Genomic DNA, 27319 nt, shown 5'->3' on the forward strand with positions numbered 1-27319 from the left:
TTAATGGTGGATACAGGGAATCATACTTTTCCTTGCCTGCATGCCTCACTGTATTTACTCTATGCGACTTTAACACAATGCGTTGCGACTTTTTTGGTGTATTACAGTGCATATTTTCATTGCGACTTTAACGTTGCATTACAACGCAATGTCCCCCTATAAACCTAACCTTAATGACATGATCATTCACAACATTTTACAGACTATAGAAAAAATCCGTGTGCATGCAGCATTGGTAGCAGGAGCTTCCCAATGTGGGGTGTATGCGGACTTTAACCACCTTAGCGGTATGGACGAGCTCAGCTCGTCCATCACCGCCGGTGGCTGCCGTTCAGGCCCTGCTGGGCCGATTTGCTCGCTGTAAAAAGCAGCACACGCAGCCGGCACTTTGCCAGCCGCGTGTGCTGCCCGATCGCCGCTGTAGCGCGGCGATCCGCCGCGTGCAGCGGCGAAAGAGGGTCCCCCCAGCCGCCCGAGCCCTGCGCAGCCGGAACAAACAGTTCCGGCCAGCGCTGAGGGCTGGATCGGAGGCGGCTGACGTCAGGACGTCGGCTGACGTCCATGACGTCACTCCGCTCGTCGCCATGGCGACGAGCAAAACGAAACAAGGAAGGCCGCTCATTGCGGCCTTCCTTGTTACTGCGGATCGCCGGAGGCGATCAGAAATATGGATTAGGAGCGCCCTCTAGTGGGCTTTCATGCAGCCAACTTTCAGTTGGCTGCATGAAATCATTTTTTTTTTATTAAAAAAAAACCCTCCCGCAGCTGCCCTGGCGATCTTAATAGAACGCCAGGGTGGTTAATTCAGAGATCATACAGAGAAACAAAGCACGTGTACTTTCACCAAAGATCTTCCTGATTTTATAATATTTGTACACACAGACCCATATGCAGTTTTCTCATGAGTTTTCTCCTAGGTGTAGGTGATTATTTTTTCATCTTCTCTTTAAAATAACTTTTCAGCACTTTGCAATTGAAAAAGTACCAACAAGTAGGTGAAAAAGTACTATCAAAACGATTTTGAGTATTTTCTTGCTTCCTGGTGGCTTAAAAAGCATTTTATTCATAAGATAGGAAAATATCACCTAGGAGAAAACTCTGGGGAAAAAGTGAATTGCATATGGGCCACAGTGTCATATGAATGATAACCGCTGGAATAGATTTTTTTTTTTTTTGTTATTATTTTTTAAGGCTAGGTGCACAGTTAGCAGAAACGCTAGCATTGCGGAAAACGCTGCATTTTTGCCGCTATTGGATGTCAATGGACCGCAGGAAAAAACGCATATCAAAAACCCATATGCGTTTTCAATGCGTGCATTTTCAAAAATAGCATTTTGTTGCATAATCTTCAAAAATACATCAAAAACGCACATAATGAAAGTCAATGGAAACGCAATGGTATGCGGTTTTCATTGCGTTTTCCATGCTTTTTTTCTATGCGTCTTTGCTTAAAAAAAAATTCTGATATATTTCCGCTTCCTGTTGTCTTCGTAGTGATTTGCAAACAATGCAAAAGAAAAACGCATGAAAAACGCATACAAAATGCATAAGCGTTTTGTATATGCGAACCGCAAATGCCTTAAAACGCATGCAAAACTGTTGAAAAATGCATCTGCGGTAAAAACACGCTAACGCAAACACACCAAAAACATAGTAAAAACGTAGCAAAAACACGCAAAACGCACACAACATAGAAAAAAAGAAAGACATAAAACGCAGCCTGTTATGTTATGTGTGCACCTACCCTCTATTGTTGGGCTGTGTTTTTTTTTTCTTTTGTTCTTTCAAACTGTTTGATGAGTGGTCATGATGAGTTGTTAGCTCACAGCAGTGTACATTGCATGACCGTGACCCTTATTCCCCCTCCCACTGCATATAATCTGCTAGTGTAAAGCCTTGTAGATATGTATGACACATACAGGGCCAGTTGTAGACTTTTTTTTCCGCCTGAGGCAAAATTGTGAAAAAAGCACACCACCCCACCCCAGTATAATAACCCCCCACCCCCTCCCCACCCCACCCCGAATCGGTAGCCTGGAGGGGGAAGCGAGCAGGAAGGGGGTATTAGGCACAGTGTCAAGGAGGGGGGTCAGACCCCCTCCCTCACCTGAGTCCCCGATCTGCGCTCCCCCTCCGGCTATTAGTTTCAAATATTTTTATTGAAAATTCTGATGAAAGATAACAGCTTTGAAATGTTCCCTTAGCAAAGGGCATTTTGCTTTCGTATAACAACAATAAAGACATAGATTAACAAAAACAGAACATGCAGGTTACAATAATAATCGAAAATATAAGGAACCATAATGGTGGGCATAACCCCTAGAAGGAGAGAGCACAAGACCGCAGTCCCAGCGATTGTGAAGCTGAGAGACAGGGTTGCCATGCTCGAGTGAACGACAGCGTATTATCGTTAAGAATTGCCAACAGCCTTCCTGATATAAGTATATCCATAATAATGGCATCTGTTGACTCAAATGAGAGGGTCGGTTTTAACCACTGGCGGGCGATATGGAGTGTGGCCGCTTTGGCCACATGTTGGGCCAGCCTATGCTGTGGATATTTCCATTTCAAGGGCTTGTGTCCCATTAATAGTTGGAGGGGGTCGGGGGAGAGGGATATTTCGAGAGCCGTGCTTATAGCAGAGGAAACTTGGGTCCAAAATGTTTTAACTACTGGGCAGAACCACCAAATGTGGGGAAGATCACCCAACTGTCCACATCCCCTGAAGCAGAGGGGAGACCTATCTCTAGAGATAGAGTGCAATTTCTGGGGGGTAATATAGGAGCGGTGCAAAATTTTGTAGTTTGTTTCAATGTGTGTATAGTAACTACTTCCTTTTGCTAGCGTGAAACAACATTTAGTCCATTGTCTTAAAGTAAGTGTTTGACCCAGGTCTTCTTCCCATGCTAACACTGAACGTGATTTATCAAATTGCAGGGGTTGTGATATTATTGAATATAGATAGGATATCAGACCTCCTGTCAGAGCTCAGAGGTCTCAGGGCGCACCAATGTTCATAAGTAGTATGGATTGAAGATATGGGAAAAGATTGTGTAAGAGCTTTTAAATAATGATAAATCTGCAGCGCTCTGAAGTATTCTTTCAGTGGGAAAGATATGTGGGAGCAAAAATCAGGCCAATTCGGAAGTTTGTCATTTACTAAAAAGTTAGTCACAGTACAGAAGTTGCGGGAAATCCACCACTGGAAGGGACGTGACTCCAATCCTGGTGGAAAATCGGGGTTTCCAAAAATAGAAAGCTGAAGAGGCACCTTAGATTGCAATTTTTTAGTAAATCTTAGTCTATTCCATATAGAGAGGGAGTGAGCAGTTAAAGGCGATTGTTTTTTATATTTTGCTGGAGAAGAGCTTGGGGCCCACTGCAGGGCTGCCAAGTTAATTGGTGTTAATAAGTTATTTTCGATGTCCGCCCATAGAGGGCGATTATTATTAGGCTGCCCTGTAGTAGCTATAGAGATCAGGGACACCAAGGCCGCCCCTTTCTCTGTTAAGAACCATAACACTCTGCCTTATTCTGCTCTTTTTCTTGCTTGCAATGAACTTAAATATAGAGGTTTGCAAATCCCTAAGGGCTGCTTTAGCAATTTGAATAGGGAGTGATCGGAATAGGTAGAGGAGCCTTGGTAAAAGGTCATTCTTACAGAGTTAATGCGTCCGGTCCACGAGATCGGATATAAGTTCCATTTTGCCAGATCCTCCTTCAGCCCGGACCCCTCCGACTATTAAATGCAGCAGCGTATATTGTCAGGCAGCGGGCAGGGATGACTCACCTCTTCTGCGCTCCAGCGTGCGTTCCACTCTCGTCACTTCCTGCAATGCAGTCCACTAACAGTACAGTGGGCAGCGTTGCAGGAAGTGACGAGAGTGGAACACGCGCTGGAACGCGGAAGAGGTGAGTCATCCCGCCTGCTGCCTGACAATATACGCTGCTACATTTAATAGCCGGAGGGAGAGCGCAGATCGGGGGACTCAGGTGAGGGAGGGGTGAGTCCGACCCCTCTCCCCGCCGCTGTGCCCAATACCCCCTTCCTGCTCCTCCTTACCCTTCCAGCTCGGAACCCCCCCCCCCCCCCCCAGGGCCTTATGGGCGGACCAGCCCTGGAGATGTGTAACCTACATGTCACCTGGCAGGAATCGGGACTCGAACAACATTTCAGGGCTGGCACTGTACAAATACATTGCTAGCCAACACGCTAGCGACATGTTCTGTTGCTATGTGGGGGAGGATTGGCACACTTCACACAGCAGGAGCAGTGACTGGGGAGAACACTGCTCTGCTCTGTTGGCACTGTGCCAAATCGACTCACCAGGCTGATCACTGGTTGAGGCGTAGAAGGGCATCGGGGGCCTCTAAACCTGTGTTGCTTGCAAATTTTTGCCAAAGTAATTTTCACATCGAAAATGCCATTTTTGATTTTGGAAACTATTGTATTTTCGCAATATAACAAAAATGTGCAAAAATGCAAAAAATTGGTATTTTTACCGTAAAAATTCACAGAAAGCGAAAAATGATTTATTTTCAGCACAAAAAATTCAAAAATCACAAGCTTATTACAAAATGATTTTCAATAGCATTTTCACTTAGAAGTCAAATTTAACATTATTTTCGCTGAAATGAATGCAAAAGGAATATCGTCATTTTTGCTCATCACTGCACTATACACACCCTAGATTGTAATCGGCTGCCTCAACTGAGTTTTATCCAGCGTGTGTACAAGGCTTAAGGACAGTTTTAAGGTAGCATAAAGATAGCCACACACGGCTTGATTATGAGCCAATGTGCCCATCTCATCAATCACTCTCTGATCAAAATCTAATTGGATTGTGATTGATTCCTTCCATGCCAATCACATCAAATTTCAATAGTTTCCATCAGGGAATTTATTAAAATTGATCAAACTGCAGTATTGCACTGTTCAATGCAGTAGAAAAGCTATAGCCCTGGCCCCCTGATCGACAACTGATATTGCCATGACCTTGATCAAAGGTCATTTTCTGTCGTGCCTGGTCGAAATTGTTTTGAATCTGCAAGAAATTGAATGGGAAAATCAGTGCATATATCTTAAGAATAAACCTAGTCAGTGGTGGGGGAGGGGTGGGTCTGCTCCTCTCCCCATCCTGCACATTCCGTGTCCTCACTCCACCTTCCTCCCTACAATTCACATCATTTGAGGTCCACACTATCCGCCTCTACAATCCCCTCCCAGCCATTGTTGCAGTCTTATACCGCCCTCCGGGCTTCACACGACAATTTCTCGACAACCATGCCTCCTGGCTCCCACACATCCTCTCCTTTGACTTCCCCACCATCATCCTCGGGGATTTCAATATTCCCATCAATGAACCCAAGAACTCTGTTGTGACCCGGCTACTCACCATAGCCAACTCACATGGCCTAGTACAACACACCAACGCCCCCACTCACACTGCACGTCACACTCTCGACCTTATATTCACTAAATCCACCACCATTGCAGACTTCGACATCGCATCATTTCCACCCTCAGACCATTACCTTCTCACCTTCAACCTCCTCACGGAAGGCACCTTCATACTACCCACCCACCCACCTAGTCGATGGCAGCGAGACCTACGCAAGCTCAACCCTGGCATCCTTGCTGACTCCCTCAATGGCCTCTCCTCCACTCTCCCCACCCTAACCTGTCCTAATCTTGCTGCAGCTCAGTATCACCAAACTCTCTCATCAGCCCTAGAGAAAGCTGCTCCACCAATATTCCGCCACAACCGACCCCCTAAACCCCAGCCCTGGCGCACTACCCATACTCGCAACCTCCAGAGGGAAACACGTGCCACTTAACGAAAACTCGACTACACCAGGATTTCTTACAGTACAAGACTAACCTGCTGAAGTTCCACACTGCCCTTGCTCATGCGAAGCAGGAATACTTTGACAAGCTCATCGGAGCACAAGCTTCCAATCCCCGGCGTCTTTTTGGCACCTTCAACTCCCTGCTTAAACCCACCCCCCCACCTTCTGTTTCCTCCCTCTCTGCCACAGAATTAGCCACCCACTTCACCAACAAAATAGTCTCCATCCATCAGGAAATATCCAATCTTCAATCTTCACCTCCCACCCGCTCACAACCAACTCCTCCTCCACCCTATTCTCCCCTCACCTCCTTCAATCCTACTACCACTGAGGAAGTCAACCACCTACTGCAGACTTCCCATACCACTACCTCCCCCGTTGACCCTATCCCTTCTGATCTACTTCAGCCTCACTTCATGGATCTGACCCCAGTCCTCACTACCCTGTTTAACCTCTCCCTATCCACAGGCACCTTCCCCTCAGACTTCAAGCAGGCCACAGTACTGCCCCTGCTCAAGAAACCCTCCCTCGACCCCTCGCTACCCTCCAACTACCGCCCAATCTCCCTCCTCCCCTTTGCCTCAAAACTCCTTGAGGGTCTGGTTCACAAACGCCTGACCCAGTACCTCAATGCCAACACACTACTAGACCCACTGCAATCTGGATTTCGGCCTGCCCACTCAACCAAAACGGCTCTCACCAAAGTGGTCAATGTGCTTGCCTTAGCTAAAGCTGAAGGTAAATACTCCATTCTCCTTCTCCTTGACCTTTCAGCAGCTTTTGATACAGTAGATCATCCCCTACTCCTCCAGTCCCTCCAATCCATGGGCATTCACGATCTCGCCCTGACCTGGCTTTCATCCTACCTCTCCAACCGCTCCTTCACGACCTCCTTCAATGAGTCCTCGTCCACCCACAACCACCTCTCAGTGGGAGTCCCCCAAGGCTCGGTCCTTGGCCCCCTACTGTTCTCCCTATACACATCCTCCATTGGTGTTATGATCGCTTCTGCAGCGTTTACTGCTGGCTGCAGTGGTATTGCAACCCAAGCAGTTTTGATGTCATTACATGCATTTGCTTGCATAGTTTGGTTTGCACTTAAACTAGTTGCTGATTCCATCTGCAGTCGCTCTGAAGTTAATGACAGTTTAATATGCTTTTGTGTAAACAAACATTGTCTGCTGCAATGGAGTGGCAATCCCTTTCCTGCAGGCTGCATATCATTGTCTGCCTTTTCCTGCTGTCAGCCTGTGATTAATTACCACTCACTTGTGTGGGAATCTGCAGGTCTGCTCCCATTAGATGACCTCAGTATAAAGAACTGCTTCCTGCAATGCTTCATGGGCTACCATAGTCTCAGATTCTGTCTGTTACTCTGCTCGTGCCCCACCTCGTTCCTAGTCCGTGTGGACTGCGCTGACTCCTGCGAAGGGGTCAGCGAGTCCTCCTAGTTCTGCTCTTGTTCTAGAAGTTGTTACTCTGCTTGTCTTGTGTCATATATTGGTTCATCGCCAATATATACGCATACTTGCACATTTTGTTATTTTCCTTGTATTCGTGTTACGTTGATACATCAGTGTCGCTGATATATACGTACACGAACTGTTTATTTCCTGTGTTCAGTTAGTCAGCCTTCCAGCACGTTTTGGTAGGTTGCGCGTATCGTGATCACCCGTGCTGAGTTAGTATCCTGCTCCTGGTTCTGTTTGTGGATTGCGTTCATCTCTGCGAAGAGATAGCGAATCCTTCTGAGTCCTGTTCCCTGTATTGCTCCAGTCCTAGTTAGCGTTCCTGCTTATGTCATATATCGGTTCATTGCCAATATATACATATGTTAGTCAGACGTTACAAATAGGTTCATTGATAGCTGTAATTGTGATACGCTAGGAAAACATACTTATTGTATATTTGTCTGTGTTACGTTCATCTATCTTGATCCTCCTATTTCCTGACTATCCTGTCCTGTCTTTGTAAGGCACGCCATCGCTGCAAGCATTGGCTGCCTCATTCCAGTCTGTCTTGTTGTGGACGCTTGCTGTCACTAAGTAGTGGCTAGTTAAGCAAGTGTTCATTCTGTCTACCTGTCCTGGTCTCCTCAGTCCTGGTTTATGCGCTCAGTGCTACTTTGCGCTAAAACGTTATCACGAAAGTGTTGTTTGTGGCTGTTCGCATCTGCACCGGCTCTGTGCACCACAATCTCCTATTGGAGTCAGTCCTCTCCTCCACTAAACTGGGGATATCCTGATTCCTTGTGCTGGTGTGTGTACCTCCTTCACGTCAGCTTATGTGTTGTGTGCTGACTGTGGAGAATACACCTCCAAGCTTAACAATTGGCAAGGTTATCTCCTCCATGGGTTTTAACTATCATCTGTATGCAGATGACACCCAAATCTACCTCCACACCCCTGACATATCCACTTCTACCATGGACAAGGTCTCCTCCTGCCTATCTGCCATCTCCTCCTGGATGTCCGCTAGGTTCCTGAAACTAAATCTAGACAAAACGGAATTTATGATCTTCCCATCCCAGTCATCCCTCGACCTCCCAGATGTGCAGATCACTGTTAACCACACTACTATTCTCCCTATCTCTTAAGCCCGCTGTCTGGGTGTCACCCAGGACTCCGCACTCTCCTTCACTCCCCACATCCAAAACCTCACAAAGTCCTGCAACTTCCACTTTCGTAACATCAGTAAGATTCGCCCTTTCCTGACCTCTGCCACCACCACCAAACTCCTCATCCATGCCCTCATAATTTCCCGCCTCGACTACTGCAATGCCCTTCTGTCTCATCTCCCTATGACCCGAATAGCCCCACTGCAGTCCATCATGAATGCGGCAGCCTGAATTATCCACTGCTCCCATCGCTCCACCAGAGTGGCTTCCCTCCGTGAATCCCTCCACTGGCTTCCTATCCAGTCCAGAATCAGATTCAAGATATTGTGTCTGACCTACAAATCCATCCACAAAACCTGTCCAACCTACATTTCTGATCTTACTTAGAGATACACACCAAGCCGCTCACTCTGCTCCTCCAATGAACTTCGCCTGACCGTCCCCCGCATCACCCAGTCCCATGCACGCCTCCAAGACTTCTCAAGAGCCGCCCCAACACTATGTAACTCCCTACCTCCACCCATTAGGGCAGCCCCCTCCTTCAACACCTTCAAGAAGGCCCTCAAAACTCACCTTTTCACTCTGGCCTACCACTCATCAAAATTGCTCTAAACCCACAGCTGAACTCTGGTCCCCTACCTCTCGTGTCCCTACCTCTCCCTCTAGATTGTAAGCCTTTGGGCAGGGTCCTCCTCCTTTTGCATCCTACCTGATCATGCACCCCCATTACTGTGCACCCATGCTATGCATTTGAGTGAACCTAACTTGCCTAATCTCCATGTTCCCCTCCAGTGACTGACTAAGCATTACCTTGTACTCATACTGTATTGGTAGGTGAACAGAGGCGCCAGAAGGATAAAAGTACATAACATTTTTAAAAAATTGCTGGGAGGAAGTGGTGGACTCGCCTCCGTTAAAGCAGACACAAAGGACTGCAGAGGTGCTCTGCTTGCTATAACTGAATTGCTGTTGTTTATCCCCTGCTTATTGCCTGAAGAAGTGGGCTGTGCCCGCGAAACGCGTTGCATCTTTGCGGTATTTTCAATAAATGTGTATATCTATATATTTACAGTCCTTGGTGTCTGCTTTAATGGAGGCGAGTCCACCACTTCCTCCCAGCAATTTTTTAAAAATTTTATGTACTTTTATCCTTCTGGCGCCTCTGTTCACCTACCAATATATTTGAGTCCACCCCATGTGGAGGGGTGATCTACCCCCTTTCTTCCTATCTACAGAGAGCGACTTCTTAATCCTGAGTGAGGACAGGTCTAATCTCCTCACCTGCCTAATGAGTGGTTACCTAGGTGGTAACCCGTGTTTGTGAGTATTACCATCTCACTGTTTCATTTATCCAATCAATTTTGACATACTACACCATATTGGGCTCTCGATTTCTCTTCAACTTTTGTACTCATACTGTGCTGTGTGATCTGGTTTTCTTGTATTCCTGTATTGTCATATTGCTGTTTGTCACCCCTAAATATTGTCTGTAACCTAAATTAATGTCCAGCGCTGCGTAATATGTTGGCGCTTTATAAATACAATAAACAATACAAATAATAACGGTGGGAGGATTAGTGTGACTGTAAAGCCTGGTTTATATGCTATAAAAATTATCAAATCTTCCCATTTGTGGCCAGCATAACGGCCCTTACCCTGTCTTTTCACTAAAGCATGTACACACGTTATATTCCTGTTGCCTGAAATGATTGTTAGGAATTATTTCAGCGGTCAATATGTGTATGAGCTCTGTACAAACACACTGACCAGTTGCTCCCAGTCACACACATTTTTTTCTTCTCTGTGGAGAGAGGATATTGAAGTTGACAGCATGCTGCAGAAGCTTCAATGGAAGACCAATACTTGTAGGGGAATATAACAATCGATTTGACTGGATTGCACCCAGCCTGACTTTAAACCTAAAGTTAACCCTGTAAGTGTCAATAACACTACCTAAATCGTAATAATCTATATGCAAAAAAATACTCTCTCTAACCCTAACTGGCCTAAGGCCTCTTTTACAGTGGGACGTTAAAGTGGCACGTGATAAAAAATTGTAACGCAGACTAACGCACAGCAATACAAAGTCTGTGCGACATTCACAGTGCACACGTTACGTTGTGTGTAACGTGTAGCAATATTTAGAAAGTGCTGCATGCTGTGCGTTTAGCAATACATTTGCTTTGTTATGTGTGTTGCACATGCTCAGTAATGTTTTTTTTGTTAAAATGTAACGCATGCGCCATTTTCGTTCCATCAGTATGTGATGAAAACAGCGCTCCAAGAGACACATAAGACAGTGCAAAATAACGTCCAATTTCATGACCTACATGCGCTGTGTTAGGGGCACGTTGTGCGACTTTAACGTCGCATCAAACGCAACGTCCCACTGTGAAGGAGGCCTTAAAGTGCCACTAATGATACCATATTCAATGTACAATTCTACCAAATTTATTTAAGGATATGAATATACTTTGATTGGATACTTTAGGTTGTCCCTCATATTACATAAAAGTGGTCATCAAGATTGTATCATTAATGGGCACCTTAACCCTAACATTATGTCTAGATTGTTCCAGGACTGGTACCATAGTGCCTTCCAAAAACCCCGTAAGCAAGGCTGGATTTATACTTTTTGTGCCCCTAGGCCAAGTACTGTATAAGTGTTCCTCTTCCATGTGCAACAGCACTCCTACCATTCCATGTGCAGCCCCCCATTTATGTCTGTCTGCTCCCTGCCTTGACAAAGGGGACCCTAAGTGGCCCCGAAACGATTGTCGGCCTTGCAGGTAGGACATTCGATTGCACATGTATGTGATGGGACAATAAATTCTGGCACTTGTTGTTCCTCAAGATTGTGTGCGGACTCCTTATTCATCTTGTACTGAGCAGCCTGGGAGTCCGGCACCAGCACTCACACGCTTGGTGTGCGGTTGTACCATTAGTCTGCAGCCACCCAAGGCCTTCATGGCCTTTCCAGATATCCGGCCCTACCTGTAAGGGATGATGGACCATACAGTCATACTACCCAGGTTGCAGAGGCTATTTACTTAGGAAAGCCATCACCACATTAAAAATAGGTTCCTCAGTGTAATACAATATCATCAATGACATTATTCACCAACAATCCATTAGGATAAGTGATGAAAGAGACAAAACTTGCCTCTCTCTGCATTCAGAAGGATCCGCTCGCATAATTCCCCAATTTGTTACGGGGTCGCTCAGGAGCAGGGACCAGGGGATGGAATCTACATTTGACACGCAAAAAAGATAACATTTTGTCATGCAGACAACTAAGTATTCAGTTGGTATATTTCGATATTTGTGAGACTGTGTTTGATTAATGCCAAATATATGTTTTTTCTTCCGTTTTCATTTTTTTAAGGCTGATATTATACTTTAATATTGAATGTATTTAAAAGTTACTGTATTTCCCTCTCAAAAATGAACACATAAATGACAGTTTCAATTAAAATGACATTACCATCTTCCAGTGAGCTTTCACTTAGCAGCATAATTAATTAGGAGACAAAAGAAAGCTTGTAATACACAAACTACTAATTACATGGGAGAAAAACATCATATTTTTATCACTCAGTCGGTTAGATTTTGTTTATCAATTTTTTGGAATGGAGTTCAAATACAATGAGCCTTGTTTCCATGGCAATGCCAAGTTCTAAAATAAAATGCAAACAAAGCATATGCTGCGCAAGGGGGCACAAGTGGCTTGCTATAAAGCAAATGTTAACATAGATATTGTAAATCACTCTCAAGCTGCCCTCTCATCAATAATACCATTATAATGCATTGCTGATTTTGCCCCTTGAATGGATATGAGAGCTTACTGACTACCTTCAATGCTAACCTTTACTAGCAGTCCACATCTGAATGCTAAACTCTTCTGTACAGCGTTCTGCAGGTCAAACTTCTTCACCTGCCTCTATCTACCCTGTGCGGCCTCTCAGCCCCATGTATACCATCCCAAGCCCATTGTGTAACAACATTACTTACACATCTGTGATCTATCTCAAAATTCACACATCAGTGATCTGTTATCTGTACTTGGGTGCCAAACAGAAGTACAGTACAAACCATTTATGCCATAGCTATTACATGAAAATCAAAAGGTTCAAGTTGCAGTTGCAAGCGTTCACAATAAATGTTAGCCATGAGGTAGCTTTGCTACCTCAGCACAAACAAATTGAATATACCTGCAGTGCTGCGTACAAATTTTCACCAAAGTCATTTTTTTTCATTTTTGCATCAAAAATGCTAATTTGTATTTTGAGAAAATGTTCACAAAAATTTTGGATGCAAAAAATATTATTTTTCCAAGTTTTCATGCTTTTGTGATAAAATATATATTTTTACCACTAAAATCTTTACTGTAAAACCGCATAAAATCAATATTTTTACTGCAAACATTTGTGATGAGCACGAAAACGTGAAAAATAACATTTAACATTATTTCATGAAAATTAATGCATTTCTTCAAGTGTAGTTATGCACCCTGACAATTAGAGGGTGACGTGCCAGGCTGGAAGGACGACCAATCCCATCAGATATGTAGAAAAGCAGTCGGCACCGTCTTCAGTTGCTATTATTTATTCAGCTTAGTCATATAAATACACAACGTTTCGGAGCGAAGCTCCTTTCTCAAGTAATGACTGTCTGACAACAAAAATGAACATAGATCTCCTTTATATACCAAATCACATGCCTAAATCACACCCCTAGACTACAAAAGAGCCAATCACCGCTCTCCCATAGAGCGGACCTGATGGGGAACACATGTCACTTGGAATGGACCAATGGGTGGACGCCATTGAAGGGGCGCTTCCGCGTGATGCGCCTTTTCCTCCACATCCTCCCCCCGCATCACATGGTGCTCTTGGCGTCCACCCATTGGTCCATTCCAAGTGACATGTGTTCCCCATCAGGTCCGCTCTATGGGAGAGCGGTGATTGGCTCTTTTGTAGTCTAGGGGTGTGATTTAGGCATGTGATTTGGTATATAATGGAGATCTATGTTCATTTCTGTTGTCAGACAGTCATCACTTGAGAAAGGAGCTGCGCTCCGAAATGTTGTGTATTTATATGACTAATCTGAATAAATAATAGCAACTGAAGACGGTGCCGACTGCTTTTCTACATATGAAAATTAATGCAAAAAGAATATTGGCATTTTGGCTCATCACTGTATACATGTAAGTCCATCCAGCAAAGATGGATAACTATTCTCCAAGCACACTTAGGTCGGGATTACCCACGAGGCACCGAGGCAATTGCTTCAGGCCCTGAGGGAACGTCTGGTGATGGGGGGCTTCAGGTAAGCTAAAAATGCATTGTTCTTTTTACTGATAACCAGGAAGGCCACGGAGCTCGAATTCATTGCTCTGCCTTGTGCCCCATATGGTCTTTATCCAGATCCAAATGAACACCTGCAACTAAAAATAATAAAACTGGGTGGAAGGGTGGATAATTCCATTCTGCTCCCAATGCTAAAATGGCTGCTGGCTACCTGTAGCCGCAACTTAAAGGACCACTATCAAAGAAATTGTAAAATGAAAAATACATGTAAACACATACAACTAAGAAGTACATTTCTCAGAGTAAAATGATCTATAAGTTGCTTTTCTCCTATGTTGCTGTCACTTACAGTAGGTAGTAGAAATCTCACAGAACTGGCAGGTTTTGGACGAGCCCAGGGGTCTGCAACCTTTAAGACATAAAGAGCCACTTGGACCCGTTTCCGAAAAGAGAAAAAAACTGGGAGCCGCAAAACCATTATAAAACAAATCTAACACTGCATATATTGTTTGTTACCTTAATGCTATATACAGGATCATGCAGTTAGCGGTCAATCTGAAGAAATATGACCCCCATATGCACAAATCGTTAGCAGATCTGACCCCAATATGCACAATCCTTCAGCAGATCTGAAAAGAAAAACCCATTTACTCACCTAGTCAGAAGACTTCCTGTCACGATCTCCTCCTGTCCCGACCTCCGGTCCCGACCTCCTTGTGGCGGGCGCGCAACTCCCACGATCCTCTTTCTTCCCGACGTCACGTCCTGCCTGCATTACACTGCAGGGCTACGGGAAAATGGCCGCCCGAAGCCCTGCACTGCACTGGTCCGGCGGCCTCTCTGATAGGCTGGCGGCCAGCGACAGCACATGTGCGCCACAGCCACTGACACCGGAGCCGCGGCTGAGCCGGCTGACACGCGCGCCGCAGCCACTGACACCGGAGCCGCGGCCTAGGAGCCGCGGCGAAGGTGAAAAAGAGCCGCATGCGGCTCTGAAACCGCGGGTTGCCGACCCCTGGACTAGCCCATAACCATAGGAGAAAAGTAATTTATGGCTTATAACTCTGAAAGAAACATACTTCTTATTTGTATGTGTTTACATGTATTAAAAATTGTGAAAAAAATTGTGATAGTGGTCCTTTTTAGAGATGGTCTGAACGGTTTGCCGGCGGACAGTTCCCAGCAAATATCAGTTGTTCGCGCCCGCGTCGGACGGCAAACACATGGCATGTTCGACCTACCCCCTATACATCATCATTGAGCTAAACTTTGACCCCTTACCTCACAGTCAGCAGACACATGGCAGCCAATCAGCTAGCACCCCCTCCTGGACTCCCCCTTTAAAAACGCAGTTGCGCCGGCCATTTTTGGATTTAGTCTCTGGCTGCTGTAGTGAGAGGAAGGGAAAGAGCATTGCTGCAGGAGATGGGGAAAGTTAACTAGGCCTGTTTTCTTGTTCCTCGCTGACTGACTTGCTGTGAAAGCACCCCAAATAGCCCTTTTCATTGTACTTTACACTCAACAGCCCACACTGACACCCAGAGCAGTACACTAGTGCTATTGTTTGCCACATTAAGTTGCAGGCATAGTACTACTCCAGTGCATTATTTTTCCACTGTATTTTGATAGTACTATTGCATATCTCAGTGTGTGTGACACTACACAGCCCACAGTGGCACCCAGAGCTGTGTGCACAGCACACTACTGCTATTTTTTGCCACATAAGTTGCAGACATACTACTACTCCAGTGATATTTTTTTTCGCTGTATTGTATTAGTACTATTGCATTTCTTTGTGTGTGTGACACTACACAGCCCACACTGACACCCAGAGCTGTGTGCACACCACACTACTGCTATTGTTTGCCACAATAAGTTGCAGGCACAGTACCATCACAGTGCATTATTTTTTCCACTGTATTCTGATAGTACTATTACATATGTGTGTGTGTGTGTGTGTGTGTGTGTGTGTGTGCGTGCGTGTGTGCGTGCGTGCGTGCGTGCGTGCGTGCGTGTGTGTGTGTGTGTGTGTGTGTGACACTCCACAGCCCACACTGACACCCAGAGCTGTGTGCACATTACACTACTGCTATTGTTTGCCACATTAAAGCATTTTTACATTTTAAAGCGGCCCTTTATTCCTCAAATTTAGGAATGTACTGTGATTTCTGCCCTTTAGCGATTAAAACATGACTCAGCGTCAAGTATGTAATTTTTGGTGGGACCTTTGGCATGGATTCCCCACCAGCATGCCACTGTACAGGCAGGGCCAGGCCGAGGCAGAGGCGAGTGAGGCTCCAGCCTCAGGGCACAGTGTAGGAGAGGAGCACATCTTACTCAGCTATCATTCCCTTATTGTATTTGAAAGAAAAGTGGATACATGGTAGTGACTGCAAGCCAGATACCTAGAGATTAAGGTTTTGAGGGCCCTGGGGCGCCTCTCAGTCTAATGGCAATCAGTGTGTGACGGCTGGGGTGGGAGGGATGGAGGGGAACACTTAGGTGTCTCAGCCTTGGGTGCTGGAGGACCTTGTCCCAGCTCTGAGTCCAGGTATTAGACCCCTTGAAACAACTTTCCCATCACTTTTGTGGCCAGAATGAGTCCCTATAGGTTTTAAAATTTGCCTGCCCATTGAAGTCTATGGCGGTTTGTGCGGACTCAAACTTTTACAGAAGTTTGAGTTCGGTGTTTGTGAACCCAAAATTTGATGTTCACATCCTCTCTAGTGCTTTTAATTAATTTCTCCTATTGTCAGTCATGCTTAAATAGGCTAGTTTATGAGAGTTGTCATGCATTATAGCCTCAGATAAGCTTAAGCTGGCCACTAACAGTCCAATTTCTAGCGAAAAATCGTTCGATTGATCAGAAATTCTGATCGGATTGGTTGTAAATAATCTCAGTTGATGGGCACAATCAATAATGAACAATTTTAAAACAATCGTCCGATTGAATTTTCGTCTAACCAAAATTTGGATTTTCTTGTTGGTCGTGATAGATAGGAAGCAATGATTGGTTAGTTGATGGTGTAGTGAACGATTTTTCGTCCGATCAGAATTTCTGATCGCTCGAACAATTTTTCGCTAGAAATTGGAGCGTTAGTGGCCACCTTTAGATATCTGTGCTGCCACTTAGCCACTACCACCAGGGAGAAAACCTGTACAACTTAACATCAAAATTGATATCTGAATTAAAGATCATATAGTTAACTAGCTGATGACCCAGCGTTGACCGGGTGTGTATTTGGCTGGTGTTGGCTCCGCCCCCTTTTTCTAACCCTTACACTCAAACACGCAATTACCAAATATGTAAGCTTTGGCATCAATAATTTGTATATTCCCATAGAAATTAAACAAATCAGATTGGCGGTTTGTGACTCTGCCCCTCTCCAGAATTTGAACCCCAGTCACCCAATGACCAACTGTAGCAGGTTTGAGGCATCTGCTATTAACAGTGTAAAAATGGCAGACATTAACATATCCCCTTTGAAAATCAACAGGTGAATTTTGATTGGCTACTATAGGCTCCACCCACTTCCTTTAATATTAATCTCAGTCACCCAGTGACCATCTGGGCGAAGTTTGATAACCCTGCCATTAACATTGCAAGAATGGCAGCAATTTTAATATTCCCCTTGAAAATCAACAGGCAAATTTCGATTGACTTTTTTTAGGCTCCACCCACTTTTCTGAATATTTATCCCAGCCACCCAGTAACCAGCTGTGCAAAGTTTGAGAACCCTGCCATTAACAGTGAAGAAGGGCTGCAGTTTACATTTTCCCAGGGAAATCTGTTTTGACTCCACCCAGTTTTTGTAACCTTGACACACAGTCACTCAATGACCAAGTTTGTGAGCTTTCTGGTTCCTGGCTTCCAAATTGTGTGAATGGAAGCAGTTTATCCAGCAAAGAAATCTGATTGGCTGTTTATGGCCCGCCCCCTTTTCAGAATTTAAACCCCAGTCTCCCAGTGACTGACTGTACCAGATTTGAGGCCTCTGCCATTAAAGAGACTCTAAAGTCTCCCAAATTACTTCTTTTTATATCAGATTCCCCTTGAGCAGTAATAGCAATGGTGAATCGGTGCATCCCTGCGGCGATAGGAGGTCTTTATCCCCCCGAAATCACCGGAGCAAAATCCTCCGGTACTTCCTGGAGGAGGCAATAACATTACTTACATATTTGTGATCTGAGTAAATTAGGTCTGAGATGATTGTAAAGGAAAGAGGTAAATTATAGAGATGGGAGCTGTACAAATGTAAAGAAAAAACCACAGGGACACCGGGAGCCCTTATGGTGTATTATCTTAGGATAAATGGTCAAACGAAAAAGAGTAATACTACTCACAAGAGTAGGTTGCTTAAAGAGGCAACCACTCAGTCGCACATGTGGGGAAGTCCCGTCCCCACTCGGTCTTTTCCTAGGGTCGGTCGCCACACCTTGAAAAATTCTTCACTCCAAAAGTGTCGTGAAGGCCCCACGTAGTGGGGTGATAAACCAGGATGTGGAAACAGTAGGAGGTGCCCTTGTGTTTGGATATATTTTCAAGGTATATCTATATATAAATATATAACTATATACCGATGTTCGCCTACCTTATATAGGGAGACTTCCAATTTTGTAAAAGATATAATTATTTTATTGGTGACAAACACTTCAGACAACGTGTTTCGATGTTCAAACCGCTTCCTCAGGTCAAGTAGGGGGCGGTATAGTCTCAAGGTCACGAATAGCGCCTCTGTCCGCTGACCTGAAGCCTAAGAAAAAAAAAAAGTCAAACAATACTCAGTTAACTCCTCACATAGTTTATTGTGACCAATTCTTCAAGTCACTACAAAAGCCACATTACAAAACACATATTTGCCCATAGCAAGGCAACCATACTATAATAAAGCATTCTGTAAGATGTTTTACAATGGAAGACAGGAGCCTAGGTGGGTATGCTCTTATTGCCCTAATTTACATATTAATCACTAATTGGCTAGTCATAGTCAATGTCTGCTGTATTTTAGAGATCCACAGTGTCTTCAGATTGAAAATGGACCAATTGTCACCTTGGTGGATTCCAATTGAATCCTTTACTAGAATTATACATTTTCATACAGAATTACATGCAGAAATTCAGATAATCTTTGTTTGCACATGATATTCTTTTATTGTAGGGTTACTTTCCATTGCCCAGGTTTCTGACTTAAACACACTAGAAACACTAGCAGCATCAAACAGAAGAGACATTCTTTGAGTCAATACCTATCCTCATTACTAACTAAAACACAACTGTGTATCATATAAAAGAGAAAAAGGAAGTCAATGCTGGACATAGGCGTGTGCGTTACTGCCTGAAGAGCGCACATTTCACAGAGCCAAAACATTTGCTTACAATACAGACAACCTGCTGCTATAAAAGTCAATATATCAATTGCAAAATGAGCAACATTAGAACAATCCTAGACAGCAACAAAGCCAATGTTCTTTCTCTAGCTGCAGCCCCAGCACTGTAAAATCATAAATCGTGGCAGCGTGAAAAGCTCATCAGAGGTAAGTAGGATTAGTTGCATGAAGCATAACAGTTCTTATTAAATCATGCACACTTGGGTGTATTTAAAAGGAATCTACACTTTTTACTCCAGTCCAGAAATATAAAACACCCATGTTGTGTTGTGGGCTATTTCCCACTCCAGGAGTGTCCTGCATAGAGGCTTGCAGGTGCTTCCCCCCACTATTGTGCAGCAGTCCTCCTCTTTCCTGCAGCAGCCCCACCAACTATCCTACCCACAGTGGCGTAGCTAAGGAGCTATGGGCCCCAGTGCAAGTTTTACATTGGAGCCCCCAAGCAATCTCGACATAACAATTGATATGGCATACTACAACCTGCCAACAGGGCCGGTTTAAGGGTCCTCGGGGCCCTGAGGCAAGCTTAAGCAGGGGGCCCCCTCCCACACACACACTGAGGCCCCCCCCCCCCCCATACACATGCACATACACTCGAACACAGGTACACACGCATCTGAACACACACACACAATTCAGGGCAGTTTCTCAGCTATAAAGATCCAGGGAGAGAGGGAGGGAGGGAAAGAGACGGACAGACCGGGAGAGAGAGAGAAAGATGGAGGAAGGCAGAGAGACAGAAAGAGAGGTAGGGGGAGAGAAAGAGGGAGAGAGAGAGAGAGACAAAAAGAGGGAGGGAGGAAGAGAGAGACAGAGGGGAGAGAGAAAGAGGTAGACACAGAGGGAGGGAAAGAGAGTGAGAGAAAGGGACAGAGAGAGGGAGGTAGCGAGACTGAGAGGGGGAGGGAGAAAGAGAGAGAGACAAAGAATGAGGTATTTAGAGAGAGACTGACAGAGAAAGAGAGAAACAGAGAGGGAGAGCGAGACAGGGAGAGAGAGGGACAGAGAGAAAGGGACAGAGAGGGAGGGAGAGACTTAGAGGGAGAGAGACTAAGAAAGAGAGAGAGATAACTGCTGCGATGGACACAAATTTTTATGGTGTGTGCTCTGCCTACCTGCTTCCCTCCCTGTAACAGATGTCCCATACCCTGCTCTGCTCATCCCTTCCTCCCTCTATCCCTCCGATGTAGCCCACCAAAGGCCCCCCTCCTCCCCCCCACCAGGCTAACCCCCCCCCCCCCCGTCCCCCACCACCCCCGCCGCGCAAATCCACATGTTATATATTTAACAGGCTTGCCTGACTGACTTACCCATTAATATATACAAGTCAGTCAGGCTCCGCCGCTCTCCGGACAGTCCGCACGCTGATGCCGCCAGCCAGTCTTGATGATAACGTCACGAAGATCACGTGACGACGTCCTCTCCTCTTTCCTTGCAGGCATGGACGTCCATGCACTGACGTCAATGCCTGCATCACTGATGTGCATCCCGGAGGTGGAGCCGGCAGCGCAGAGTCAGTGGATGAAGGCTCAGGACGTGTCGCCGGGTGGTATCCATGGAGACCCGATGCTGGAACCGGCGGTAGTGGTATGTATCTTCTTCCTACCCGCTCCCCAGCAATGGCAGCTCAAATTTTATAACTCCGCACCCCCACACACACCCGACAGGAGTCAGCAGCCCAGGAGGACACAGGCAGAGCAGCACATCAGGCATGATGTATGTACGCACAGCACAGTGTCCCAGGCTGCGCAGAATTTTTGTTCGCTGCCAGCGGGGGCCTGGGGCCCCCCCGGCGGCCAGGGCCCTGGGGCAACTGCCTTCCCTGCCTTAATTATAGCGCCGGCCCTGCCTGCCCAGGACAGCCACAGTACTAAAGGTGCAAGAAGGGGATGGGGAACAGTTTGTTTATGAGTACAACTATCTAAAGCATCTATAGATATGATTACCAGCACAGGACCAATAGAGAGCTAATACTGCAGTTAAGGGAGGGCCCTTCGGGGCCCCTCAGGCCCAAGGGCCCCAATGCGGTTGCAACCTCTGCCCCCCCCCATTGCTACACCCATCATCAAGGGTCATCCGCACATAGAGGCAAACTGGGGCCTCTGGGCCCCCCCTGCTGTCAGCCGCCCCCCCCCCCCTGTCAGCAGCCCAAACCCCCCCCCTCCCTGGGCCATCCCCACTGCCTATCATGTAATAGACAGAGTGCCAGCAGCCAGCGTCAGACCTCCGATCAGCCGGCGACCAATGAGAAGCGGGCTCTAGGACCTCGCAGACATCACTTCCACATATGCAGCGCGATGTCCACAGGGGTATGATGCGCCCCCTTCTCACTGGTTGCCGGCTGATAGGAGGTCTGATGCACTGGCTGCATCACATCACGGTGAGTGGGGGGATCCCTGTCACTACCTAAAGCTTGGGGGTTTCTGTCACCACCTAAAACTGGGGGGCACCTGTCACTGCCTAGAGTAGTGGGGTCCCTGTCACTAAACATGAAGGGCCCCTGTCACTACCTAAACTGGGGGGTCCCAGGGGGTGTCATACAAAACAGCCCAAAAAAGCCATCCATTTGTTTGTGGCCTCGTATCTCTGGTTCTGGGTATGCCAGTGTACCCACATTTGGGGTGTTCTCTCATCTGACCCTAAGGGCCCCGCACATCAATTTGAGGGTGACTGTCTCACTTGGATCGGGAGATGGAAAAAAAAGCCACCTGCCAAAAAAAGAGGAGTTTGCTCCACCTGAACCCAAGGGGCCAGAACCCCCCAACTAAGGTAGCGACCTAGTGGAAGTAATTCAAAACCCTCAAGGGGGGCCCCCAAGTACTGTTACCTTTTGGCACATGTGTGAATGGAGAGTGAATGCGCGGACAAATGTGAGGTGATGTAACTTTATTATCTGGCTAGTAATAAGTTATATGGAATATCCTCCTACAATATGTATAATATAGGCACGCAGCCAGTTCAAGTACTCCGCAGTTGTTTGTTTTTAAATGGGTTGGGATAGAATTGCTTAATTCCGATGATATTTGTGCGGGGATATGTTTCAGAATTTTGTGATAATAATAAAACAATATTGGTATACTTTAGGAGGTTGTGTAACCCACATTTTTTCTATTAGTTGTATGCTACTCTTAGGATTTAGCCTTCCCACCATATTCTAGTGGGGGTTCAGGACCAATAAATAAAAACATGGCTTTGATAAACTCCCTTTATATAATAGTGCTGGTAGCCCCAACCCTGCCCCGCCTCTGACCCAAATTTGGGCTCAATGGCACTGACGGAATCAGAGTTAGAGCCCCAAAACTCCCAAAAATTGTCATTTTTCAACTGTGAATTTCCAACTGCCATTTTCCAACTGTCACTTGCCAACTTTTATATTTTTTCAACTGACATTTTCCAACTATCGTTTTTCAACTGCTGTTTTTCAACTGCCACTTACCAACTGTCATTTTTCAACTGTCATTTTCCAACTGTCGTTTTCCAACTGCCACTTACCAACTGTCATTTTCCAACTGCCATTTTTCAACTGTCGTTTTCCAACTGCCACTTACCAACTGTCATTTTCCAACTGTCATTTTTCAACTGTCATTTTCCAACTGTCATTTTCCAACTGTCGTTTTCCAACTGCCACTTACCAACTGTCATTTTCCAACTGCCATTTTTCAACTGTCGTTTTCCAACTGCCACTTACCAACTGTCATTTTCCAACTGCCATTTTCCAACTGTCATTTTCCAACTGTCAATTTCCAACTGCCATTTTCCAACTGTCATTTTCCAACTGCCATTTTCCAACTGTCATTTTCCAACTGCCACTTACCAACTGTCATTTTCCAACTGCCATTTTTAACTGCTAATTTTCAACTGCCATTTTTCAACTGTCATTTTTCAACTGTAATTTTCCAACTGCCATTTTTTAACTATCTTTTTCCAACTGTCATTCTTCAACTGACCTTTTTCAACTGTCATTTTCCAACTGCCATTTTTCAACTGTCATTTTCCAACTGTCACTTTTCAACTATCATTTTTTAACTGTAATTTTGTAACTGCCATTTTCCAACTGTCATTTTTCAACTGTTTTCCAACTGTCACTTTTCAACTGTTAGTTTCCAGCTGCATTTTTCCAACTGCCAATTTTTAACTGTTTTTCAACTGCAATTTTCCAACTGTCATTTTCCAACTGCCATTTTTAACTGCCATTTTCAACTGTTTTTCTACTGTCATTTTCCAACTGTCACTTTCCATCTGTCATTTTCCAACTGTCATTTTTCAACTGTCATTTTCACGGTTGTTTTCCAACTGCCAGATTTCAACTGCCCTTTTTCAACTGCCATTTTGCAACTGTCGTTTACCATTGTTAATTTTCAAGTGCCATTTTTCAAAAGTCGTTTTTCTCACTGCCAATTTTTAACTGTTGTTTTTCAACTGCCAATTTTTAACTGTTGTTTTTCAACTGCCACTTTTCAAATGTCGTTTTTACCTGCCAAAACTTTTAGAGGCGCCTACACTCTATCCCCTATGCTATCAAGGCATTTTGTATTTACCTAAGGAAGCTGGACATGACCTGTGAAACGCATTGTCAGATTGCTTTTTGAATAAAAACTTTTTTTTGCAGTTGAACTGGGTCTATATCTTCTGGAGAGGTAAGCAATTACCTCTCTTTTTATTATATAATTTTTATTTGTATTTTAAAATACTTAAATAGAACACTCTGTGCTTTCAAATGGCCTTATTTGCCATCTCTGCCATAGGCAGTCATGTGACACAAGGGAGAGATCAGATTACAACAGATTACAGGTGCCCCAGGGTTGGGTTGGGGCTACCAGCACTAGACACAAATTAGGAGGAAATAAACAGGCTAAACTCTCTAAATACATACAGGGTGCATTTCTTTATGTATTTCTTCAGTCCTGTGCAAGAGTTCAGCTCCACTTTAATAAAAATGTCGGTCTTTGTTAATTAATATTAAAAAATAAAAATAGCAGCAGCAATCAAATACCTCCAAAAGAAAGCTCTATTTGGGAAAAGAAAAGGAGGTAAAATTCCTTTGAGTGCTAAGTTGTATGACTGAGCAATAAACCGTTAAAGATTTGAAGTTCCGACTGCTGAATTGTAAAAAATAGACTAGTCACTAGAGGGGTATAACCCTCTGGGGTTTAAGTGGTTAATAACCCATTCCTGTTACATTTTGTATTTTAGGTAAAACTGGGTAATTGATTTATTTACATACTTTATATCAAATGGACAACTAATTGATAAATCATTCCACAGGGCAGTAATATTAAAAGCTATTTATATGTATCTCTTGTAACAATGAAATGTATACCAAAGGAAGTGTGGGGAGAATGCTCCCATACAACGCGTGGTATTGAGCACTTGTAACAATAAACTATGTTTCTAATTACCTAGCATGGTCAGCAATATTGTTTATGCGCCAGCTTGCCACTTGCTATACCGTGCACAGGGCCGGCCCGCTCATGAGGCGGGGTGAAACTTTTGCTTCAGACGGCAAAGTTCTAGAGGCGGTACCCGCCCGTCCGTGGGTGCGGGGGGGGGGGCGGTCGCCGAGTCGGAGGGGTAGTGGGCAGGCCGGGGGTATTGGGCCTCGCCTGGGTCCCCTGATCTGCACTCCCCTCCAGCTGTAAATAGGAAGCAGCCGATGCCCAATAGTAAGAGGCACGGGCGGGGAGGACTCACCTTATCCGCGTTCCAGCGTGCGCTCCACTGACGTCACTTCCTGCATCGCCGTCCACTTACAATACGACCCCCTCCCCACCGCTAGGCCCAATACCCCCGTCCTGCCCGCTACCCCTACGACTCAGGGGGGCGGCAATTTTTTTCTAAATTTGCCTCAGGCGGCAAAAAGTCTAGGGCCGGCCCTGACCGTGCATGCATAGGCATCCGCATATAGGGGCAAAATGGGTCAGCAGCCTCCACCCCCCACCCCCCCCGCCGTCAGTCAACCCCCCCTCCTCCCTCCTCCCCCGGCCGTCCCCGCTGCCTATCATGTAATAGGCAGTGTGCCAGCCCAGCAGCCAGCATCAGGTGTACAAGAGATATTGGCGCGGGAGATTTGGGCACAGGATCCAGCCGGTATATGGCTGATCCTGCTTCTGCACAAGTTCCCCACCGTGCTAAATACTATTCCACCTCCAGGCCGCCATGGATGGTGGGGAATGAAATAATAATTAAATTGCTGGAATCCGAATTGTGTTTTAAAAGTAACTTCAGCTCCATCTTATGACAGCGCCGTAGTTACTTCCTGTCTGCTGCTATAGCCGTAATTCCTATTACGGTCTATGGTGGCGCCGGCTGCGCCCAAGTCTCCAGCGCTGCATTCAGCGTGTTCGAGCATCAGACCTCCGATCAGCCGGCAACCAGTGAGAAGCGCGCACTAGAACCCCCCGAAAAATCACTTTCACATATGCAGAGCAGTGTCCACGGGGTACCATGTGCCTTTCCCCAACTGAAACATGTTCTACGAATGCCCTTGTATATAATTTCACTGTTTTATCTCCAATGTACTGCCTTTGCATTTAATTTTCATTGTCCCCCATCCCACTCCAGCCTATCAGAGTTTCCCTGTACAGAAATCTTGTCTTGTTTTGCTTTTATTATCTGCACTTTACAGGTGGGCTAAGTGGATGGCTTACATGCATCTGATTCCCTGGCAGAATTTGTTTTTGCCTTAGTAGGAATTTTTCTGAATATTTATTTAATTCCACAATGTGGTGTATTTGGCAGTGAATTGCATTCACTATCGCCTTAATTTCTGTATGTTTGATCAGCTAACTGAATTTATAGCCCGCTAGGTCCATCGGCGTCCTCTGGGTCCCCTCTGGGCTCTGGTAGTACTAATCTAACCTGCATACAGCCATTCCCTAGTTTCTGCTCCTCATTAGTGCATGGATTAATACAGTTCTATAAGATAGGGCTTGGACCGGGTAGTACGAAGTAAACAAGATTAAAAAGATTTCCAGGAAACTGTGTGTCTGGTTTTTAGGGCATAAGGAGATGATTTACATTTTCGGAATCAACATTTATGTATCATGGGAGATCGTTCTTGCTCACTCAGGGCCTGAGCCCACTAACGCGGTTGTGTCTGCTTCTGTCCGCTTTTCAGCATCTGTAACATTGATGTGTAACTGAAAAGCGGACACAACTGCGTTAGTGGGCTCAAGTCCTTAGTGTGGTTGGATAGTGTACTGGTTAAGGGCTCCGCCTCTGACACAAGAGACCAGGGTCTTTCTGTTCAGTAAGCCTGGATCTACAGTATTTAGTGAGGAGACCTTGGGAAAGACTCCCTACGGCCTATAGAGCGCACCCTAGTGGCTGCAGCTCTGGTGCTTTGAGTCGACCAGGAGAAAAGCACAATATAAATGTTTTGTGTGTCTTGACTTAGGGTTGTTCACATCTAGAATCGAAATTGCTGACTTTTTTGGGCGTTTTTTTTTTTCTCTTGTATAAAGCGCTTTTGTAGAGTGATTAATTTTTTCACTTCCTTACGCAAGTCAGGAATTGAACTCTTTGACCCGGAAAAGAATAAATACAATCATGACCTTACACTGAGCCTGACGTCACAGTTAACTCACCCCGTTTGGTCCTTAGCCCGCCCGCTTTGCACACAGCAGTGTGTGAGCTGTGCAGCGGGCGACTAGGCGAGTGTGCATTCCCGAATCGGGCAGAGAGTAGAGAGGCATTAAGAGCTGCATGATGCATGTAAGCTGCCGGGAATGGCCGCACGCTCGAACAGCCTAGCTCGCTGTCATGGAAACCTGATATCTCCAGCTCCGCCCTCCTGAAAGGTTTCAGCCTATCAAGGTAATGGAGAGGCGGGGAATGCTCTGCAATTCACCTCAGAACTGGTGGAGGGGACTGTAAAAGAAGTGTGCTGCAGCTGCTGCTGATCCAGCGCATGGAGGAGAAAGAAGGGGCACAAGTTCAGCCTTTGGTAAGGCAACATGTCCATACCTGTGCTGTAATACAGTAAAAATGTGTATAGCTCAAATCTAAAACACACACACACATTACATACAAATTACATACTTGACACTGAGTCATGTTTTAATCGCTAAAGGGCAGAAATCACAGTAGATTCCTAAATTTGAGGAATAGAGGGCTGCTTTAAAATGTAAAAATGCTTTAATGTGGCAAACAATAG

General features: G+C 45.3%; 1 long non-coding RNA gene across 1 annotated transcript in view; it reads right to left on the reverse strand.

Annotated features, from left to right (window-relative positions):
* The window catches only part of LOC137522670 (uncharacterized), an 88234-nt gene extending 61326 nt beyond the window's left edge, over positions 1 to 26908 (reverse strand). The window contains exons 1-2 of the long non-coding RNA XR_011022393.1: positions 26751 to 26908; positions 18369 to 18530 (exon numbers count right to left, since the gene is read on the reverse strand). This is a non-coding gene — a long non-coding RNA (uncharacterized lncRNA). The remainder of the gene's footprint in view (positions 1 to 18368; positions 18531 to 26750) is intronic.
* Between the last annotated feature and the right edge of the window lie 411 nt (positions 26909 to 27319).

This window comes from Hyperolius riggenbachi, chromosome 6 (assembly GCF_040937935.1).
Source record: "Hyperolius riggenbachi isolate aHypRig1 chromosome 6, aHypRig1.pri, whole genome shotgun sequence".
Taxonomy (NCBI): Eukaryota; Metazoa; Chordata; class Amphibia; order Anura; family Hyperoliidae; genus Hyperolius; species Hyperolius riggenbachi.